We start from the raw sequence: 7,298 nt of genomic DNA, 5'->3' as shown, positions 1-7,298 counted from the left end.
TAAGTATCATATGCTCAATTTTATGTTCTTGATGAATGTGAAAGAATGACATTTACTGGAATGATTTGATATTTGATATACGAATATTCTGAGTTGTGTTGTGGGTTAAGTAATGCCTTCTAACCTATTCCAGTGATGGTTATGGGTTAAGGGTGTTACACTACCATGAGGTTCTATCACTACATGGGAGCAAATGATCGAAAAGTTCTTATTGAAGTATTTTCCATCGGCTAAGATAGCTAAGTTGATGAATGATATCTCTTCCTTCATAGAAATGGATTTAGAGACCCTATATGATGCATGGGAGAGGTATATGGATTTATTGAGAAGGTGCCCTCACCATGGGTTACCTTTATGGCTACAGGTTAAAACTTTCTACGACGGTTTGAATTTCTCAACTAGGCAATTGATCGATGCAACCGTCGATGGGACTCTGAATAATAAAACACCTAAAGAGGCTCATGAGTTTGTAGAGGAGACGGCACTAGATAATTATCAGTGGCAAGTCATGAGAATAAAGCCGATGAAACCAGCTAGTGTTTTTAACGTAGATGCGGTCACCATGTTATCTAATCAGGTAGAACTTTTGAATAAAAAGATTGACGGTTTATATGGTTCTACACAGGTACATCTGATAATGCAGTTCAATACGAATGGATGAGGGATGAACAATCCAAAATGTCGATCCTACAGCCCTAGCACAGAGAACGAACATGTCAACTATATGGGTAACAATTCTATACCCCGGAATAATCCCTATAGTAACACTTATAATGCAGGTTGGAGGAACCATCCCAATTTCTCTTGGGGTGGTTAAGGAAATGAAAGACCACAACCCCCTCCAGGCTTTCAACAACCTTACCAACAAGAGAAGAAGTCGAACCTTGAGGAGATGCTGATAAAGTTTATTTTAGTGTTAGAAACCCGTTTCCAAAACACTGGAACAACACTTAAAAATCAACAAGTGTCGATTCAAGGGCTCAAGAATCAAATAGGTCAGCTTGCTAAGCTGATTTCAGAAAGACCACAAGGTAGCTTGCTTAGAAATATCGAAACTAAACCAAGATAGCAGGTTCATGCAATTACGGTTCGAGATGAAGAAGGGTTAGTTGAACATGAACCAAAACTTAGGCAAGAAAGTGTGGTAAGTTAACGTAAGGTTGAGGTGAGCGACAGTGAAAAAAAGCCGGAAGGTAAGGAGTATAAACCTCGTGTCCCATATCCCAACGCGACGACGAACAATTTGATAAATTCTTTAAACTTCTAAAAAAGTTGCATATTAACTTACAATTTATTGAAGCTCTGTCGCAGATTCCCAATTTCGTTAAATTTTTAAAGGAGCTTTTGGCAAACAAACGAAAGTTAGATGATTCGTTGCATGTAGAGCTAAATGTAGTTTGCTCAGCTATCTTCCAAAATAAACTACCCAATAAGTTGAAAGATCCAGGGAGTTTTACTATTCCTTGTTTATTTGGTAGTTTAAATGTTAATAATGCTTTAGTTGATTTAGGGGCAAGTGTTAATGTCATGCCCTACAAAATGCTTAAGCAACTAGGTCTTGGGAAACCCAAATGAACTAGGATGAGTTTTTAATTAGCAGATAGAACCATTATATTTCCTAGGGGCATTGTTGAAGACGTACTCGTTAAAATTGATAAAATCATATTCGTAGTTGATTTTGTTGTTTTAGACATGGATGAGGATAGTGACGTACCTTTAATTTTAGGATGACCTGTAACATCCTGAAATAGGGCCTAGTCAAAATAATGGTTTCGGGACCACAAATCCGACATCAAAATATTTATTTTATGATTATTATGAGGCCTAGAATATGACTATATGCATGTGTTAAAGTTTTATGAAGAAATTCCAAGTATAAGGTGTCCAATTGGAAATTAGGGAGTAAATTGAATAAATTGCAAAACTTGGATTCTAGAAGCAATTTGTATGAAATTGCTTTATATTATGAATTAGAAGGTCTTGGAGAGTAATTTTCCCAAACTCTAAATTTTTGGACAAAAATGGGCTTGCATGGATGAAATTTTAAAGAAAGGGCATAAGGGTATTTTGGTCATTTAATCAATTTAAAGAATTAAAATGGGAAAAATCAAGCCAAAATCAACCATTTTCTCCTTCATCCAGCCGAAAATTTTGGGTTCTCTATAGCTAGGGTTTCAAGCTTTCCAAGCTCAACAGTAAGTGCTCCCAAGCCCCGTTTTTCATGCTCTTCGTATTTTTGAAATTCCAGTAGCTTGCTCTCTCCATTTCTACCCATATTTCATGCTAGGGTTCATGTTTAAAAATTTACCCATGCATGAGTTGCTTGTATTGTAATGACCCGAATTTTACCGATACTGAAAAAGTATAATTTCGGATCTCTGTTTATGAAAAGTGGATTCGTAAATATTTATTTAAAAATATTTACAAAGTAAAATGAGTGATTAATTAGAGTTTAATTAAGTGAATTTAGCTTAATTAAGGATAATTAGATAAAAGGATTAAATTGATTGAAGAGTGAAAGTTTAATTACAGAATAAAGAAAAGTAAAGGTACTAAAAAGGCAAATAAGCCAAAAAGGAGTGCCAAGTGTATGGCAAAAATAAAATACATGTGTAATTAATATAATACATACATTTGTAATACATGTATGTATTCACTTATTATTTAAGTAAATAATTAATGTATTTATTATTATTTAATTGATATTATTTGATAAATAAATTAAATATAAGACAAGTGTATGGTAAAAATAATTTATATGTGTACCAATAGTATACATACACTTGTAATACACATATATGTTTGCTTATTATATAAGTATATTATATATTATTATTAAAAGTAAAGTAAATAAAAAAGGAGAAAAAAAAGAAAGAATTAGAATGAAAAAGAAACAGAATGTGGAACGAAACAGGGGAAGGAAGAAAGAAAAAGAGAAAAGAAAGAAGAAAAGAGAAAATTGAAGGTTTGAAGCTTGGAAGTTTAATAGGTAAGTCAATTTAGTCCTTTTACTTAATTTTGATGTTTTAGAAGCTTTGGAACAAGATTTTGATGAAATTAAGTTGATATTTTGAAAGTTATTAGATTTTTAGATAATGTTCATGTTGAGTAAAATGATGAATTAAGGGCTAAATTGATAGAAATTCAAGTTAGATATGAAATAAGGATTGAATTGTAAAGTGATTCATAAGTTTTATGCTTTAAGGACTAAATTGAAAGAATTTTGAAATTATGGTTTTAGATAATTATGTCTAAGTTTGGTTAAAAATTGAGTAGAAATAAAGTATGAATTAAGATAAAAAAAGTAAGTGAATTTAGTTAGGATTAAATTGAAATTAAAAGTAGAAAATCAATATTTTGCACTAAGACTATTATGGACAGTAGCAGTAGTCTAAGTTTGAAAAATCACCAATAATTTTAGAAATTGAATTATAGGATGAATAAAATATTAAATTAAAGCTTATTGAGTCTAGTTTCTTATAGAAGAAACGGTATAAGCAATTTATTTGTAAATTATGAGATATAATGAATTTTGTGAGACAAGGTCAGAATGAATTCGAGTTCCCCTGTTCTGACTTTGGAAAATCACCAAAAATTGGATAAAAATAATTAGAGACTTAAAGTTATATGTTTAGAATCCCTAATTAGTATATTTTTAGGAGAAATCAATGGGAATATTATCCGAGTTTTGTACTATAAGATAATTAATTTTTAGTGAAGAAGGGTCAAAAATGTTAGACAGCAGAACAGGGATAAATTTAGAGAATAAACTGTACTTATTGGCTAAATAAAAAATTCTGAAACTTTTATGGTAAAAATATATGTAAGTCTAGTTTCAGGTAAAATTAGCAGATCTTAATTTTGAGTTTTATAGCTCCAGATATAAATAATTTAGTGACTATGACACAGATGGACAACTTGAATATCCATAAAAGTAAATAATAAAAATTATAGATAATGTTACTTACAAGTGTGTTATATACATTAAGGATGTGGAATGGAGAGAAGGAGGAAAATATATATGAATATTCAGTTAGCATGGCTAATTTGCATGTTTTAAGCTCATGGACTAAATTAAATAAAAGTAAAACTTTTGGGGGCAAATTTTGTAAAAATGTTAAAAATGACTAAATTGAAGGGAATGAATTGTTTTATTATCTAAATTAATAAATTGAATGAAATTATCAATTTAAGATTGGTTGAAATTTGGAAAATGGTAAATTACCAATATGCCCCTAAATCTTGGTATTTTTGCAATTTAGTCAGGTAGGTTCGTATATCTTGAATGAGCATGTAAATATGACAATTTAAGTATTGTATCGTATTTTATATGATATTTTGAATTGAATATATGAAAAGGATGTTATATGAAACATGAAAATGAATACTATATAATATAAATTAATTGAAATTATTTTGAAAATCTCGGTAATGCCTCGTATCCTATCCCGGTCTTAGGTAAGGTATAGAGTATTACATGTATTTTGATGGATTATGGAGGGGTATGAAAGATGAATGTGTATTAAACATCTTTTCCTATTTGATTTTCATGAAAACTCCTTATAGGGACCATTTTGCAAAAAGAAGTAAATGTATGGTAGAAATGAGAAAATAATGGATAATGTGGGCTATCATAAGAAGGAAAAGTTTTCGGCTAGGCTTGGGTAAGATAAAGAGGGCATGTGTTTCATTATACGAGCCTAGGGACTAAATCGTAAAAATGTGAAAGGTTAGGGGCAAAACGGTCATTTGGATCGGGGGTAGATATTAAACTAGAAATGCATAATGTAGTGTATTAATGAGTAAATTTTTTGATATAGACCCCGAGGAACAAATTCCAGAGGTCGATCGAGGTAAACTCAAGATTTTAGAATAACCGAAACACAATCCCGAAAAGAATATCAGGTAAGTTCGAATAACTTAAAGTATACCCCTAGTATGCATAATTGAATGATTTATGAATGCATGATGATTGCATTTATTATTAGCATGAAATATCATGGAAATACATATTTGATGGTAACATGTGAAAAATGTCTCGGATGAGGTTGACAAAGGGAATTCGATCGATAAACCCTTATTGATATGTGTAAAGAGATACCGCATGTGTTGTAGTAAGGATTTAGCCTGGACAGGTAATCTGTCATCTCGAGTATGGAAAGGATCTAGCCCAGACGGGTGTTTCTTGAATGATCGAGCCTCCCGAAGAGTATATGTGCATTGAGGATTTAGCTCGGATGGGTAATCCTATTAGGGTCTAAATTTATCCTGGACTGGTAATCTCGACATCACCTTATGAGTTTATGATATGGGGGATTTAGCTTGGATTGGTAATCCTGGCATGAGATGTGAGGTTCGCGGGAGTGCATATATGTGAAATGATCATTCGTAAGAATTGACGGATAATGGGTATTCCATCGATATTTCCTAGAAACTCAACGGGATTAATATGATGTATGTCAATAAGATGATGAATGATGAGCTCATCTATATAAATTACATGATGTTTTGTTATGTGACTAACTTATTGATTGAATGCATATGACAGGAAATCATTTTGTAATTGATTGTTTCATGATTTAATTGTGGATGTATGCTAATTACTCGGTAAGTTTACTTTCCGGTTATTCGAGCTTACTAAGCATGAAAATGCTTACCCCTCTCTTTTTTCCATTTTACAGAGCTCAAGGACTCATAAGGGTTGGAAGACGGTTGGAGAAGCAACACACTATCAACTAGTCAAGCATTGGTATAAAGACACTTCTACTTTGTTAATGGAATGTATAGGGCTTTGAGTATTTTGTCATATGTGTCATTTGAATTGCCAAATGAAGGCATGTAAAGATGTATTCATCTTTTTGTATAAGACCATGGAAATTGGCATATTTGGAAGTAGGCTATGACTTGCCTTTATATGCATGTTTATGTTCTTATTTGATGGGTTGCTACAATTGGCAATGAGTTCAAAAACGAGCAAAATTTTGAATGTGCTACAATAACATAAGAACCCGTAAATACTAGATGGGAAATAACCTCTTTGTATGAAACCAATGATATGAGGTTTCCATACAATAAGCTTCATCAAGATCATTTAGAAGTGTATTAATCATGTTTTACTTTGAATTTGGTATCTGTTAAGAAAAAGAAGTAGAAAGGGGTGACTAAAGGCTTGGAAAATAGCCTATTAAGGTCCACATGGTTAGATACACGGGTGTGTGTCTAGGCTGTGTGTGACACACAGTCCATCCCCATGGGCGTGTGGTATGGCCGTGTGTCCCCTGCACTTAAAACTTTAAGTCAAATTAGCGCCCGAGTAGGATCGACGGGCGTGTGTCTTGGCCGTGCCTAAAAGTCAGTGTTGCCTCCGGGTTAAAGGCATGGATGTGCCCTAGGCCACACGGGCGTGGGCGACCACACGGCCCCTCATACACGGGCGTGTGACACTTCTAAATAAGGAATTTTTTTAAAGTTATTAAATGTTCCTGGTCCTATCTCGAACTATCTCTATGTATATTTAGGGCCTTGAAGGCCCATTTAAGGGAAAAGATGTGAATGCCTGAAAGTTTCAGATATGAGCTAAACCTAGTGAGTCGATTCAGTATGTTTTAAATGTAAAGTTTCGGTAATACCTTGAACCCTATCCTGATAACGGATACGGGTGAGGGGTGTTACATTACCCTTTTTTTGATGTTGGTACAGGTGAACTCATACTTCGTGTAGGTGTTGACATGATTAAACTCCAAGCTCATGATTCTGCTAAGATATCTAGTGATCGAGTTGATTATACGAATTTTGTTAATATAAGTAACCTTGTGGCTCAACATTCTTTGTAGGAAACTCCATGGAAACGTGAGATAGAGCCACGTTCCAACTCGTGCGATAAAAATAGAACAACTCATGAAGAACGAAGGCTACAGATCGAGGAACTAGATGAATGACGGATACATGTCAAGGAGAAACCAAGAATACACAATGCAGGAACAAAATGAATTTTTGACGAGCATGTGGATGGAACACACCAATTGAGGGTTGGGGACCAGGTATTGTTGGTTAAAACAGACCCTCAAATTGCCACTTCAGAGCTTAATACGAATGGAGCAACTCCTTTTATGGTACTCAATGTCGTCCCATACAGTACAATCAAGGTAAATCATACTGAATTTGACCCTTTTAAGGTAAATATTACTTGACTCAAACCATATTTTAATAATAGAATTGACCGCAAGAAAGAGGAGTTTTGACTCGACTCAAACCATATTTTAATAATAGAATTGACCACAAGAAAGAGGAGTTTTGAC

General features: G+C 33.5%; 1 non-coding gene across 1 annotated transcript; it reads right to left on the bottom strand.

Annotated features, from left to right (window-relative positions):
- Positions 1-241: 241 nt before the first annotated feature.
- LOC121228428 (small nucleolar RNA R71) lies at positions 242-348 on the bottom strand. The gene has a single exon (XR_005926004.1). It is a non-coding gene; the product is annotated as a small nucleolar RNA R71 (small nucleolar RNA).
- Between the last annotated feature and the right edge of the window lie 6,950 nt (positions 349-7,298).

The sequence above is a fragment of the Gossypium hirsutum genome, chromosome A04, assembly GCF_007990345.1.
Source record: "Gossypium hirsutum isolate 1008001.06 chromosome A04, Gossypium_hirsutum_v2.1, whole genome shotgun sequence".
In the NCBI taxonomy this organism is placed as follows: Eukaryota; Viridiplantae; Streptophyta; class Magnoliopsida; order Malvales; family Malvaceae; genus Gossypium; species Gossypium hirsutum.
The sequence above is the reverse complement of the archived record's forward strand: the minus strand, read 5'-3'. Positions and strand labels throughout refer to the sequence as shown.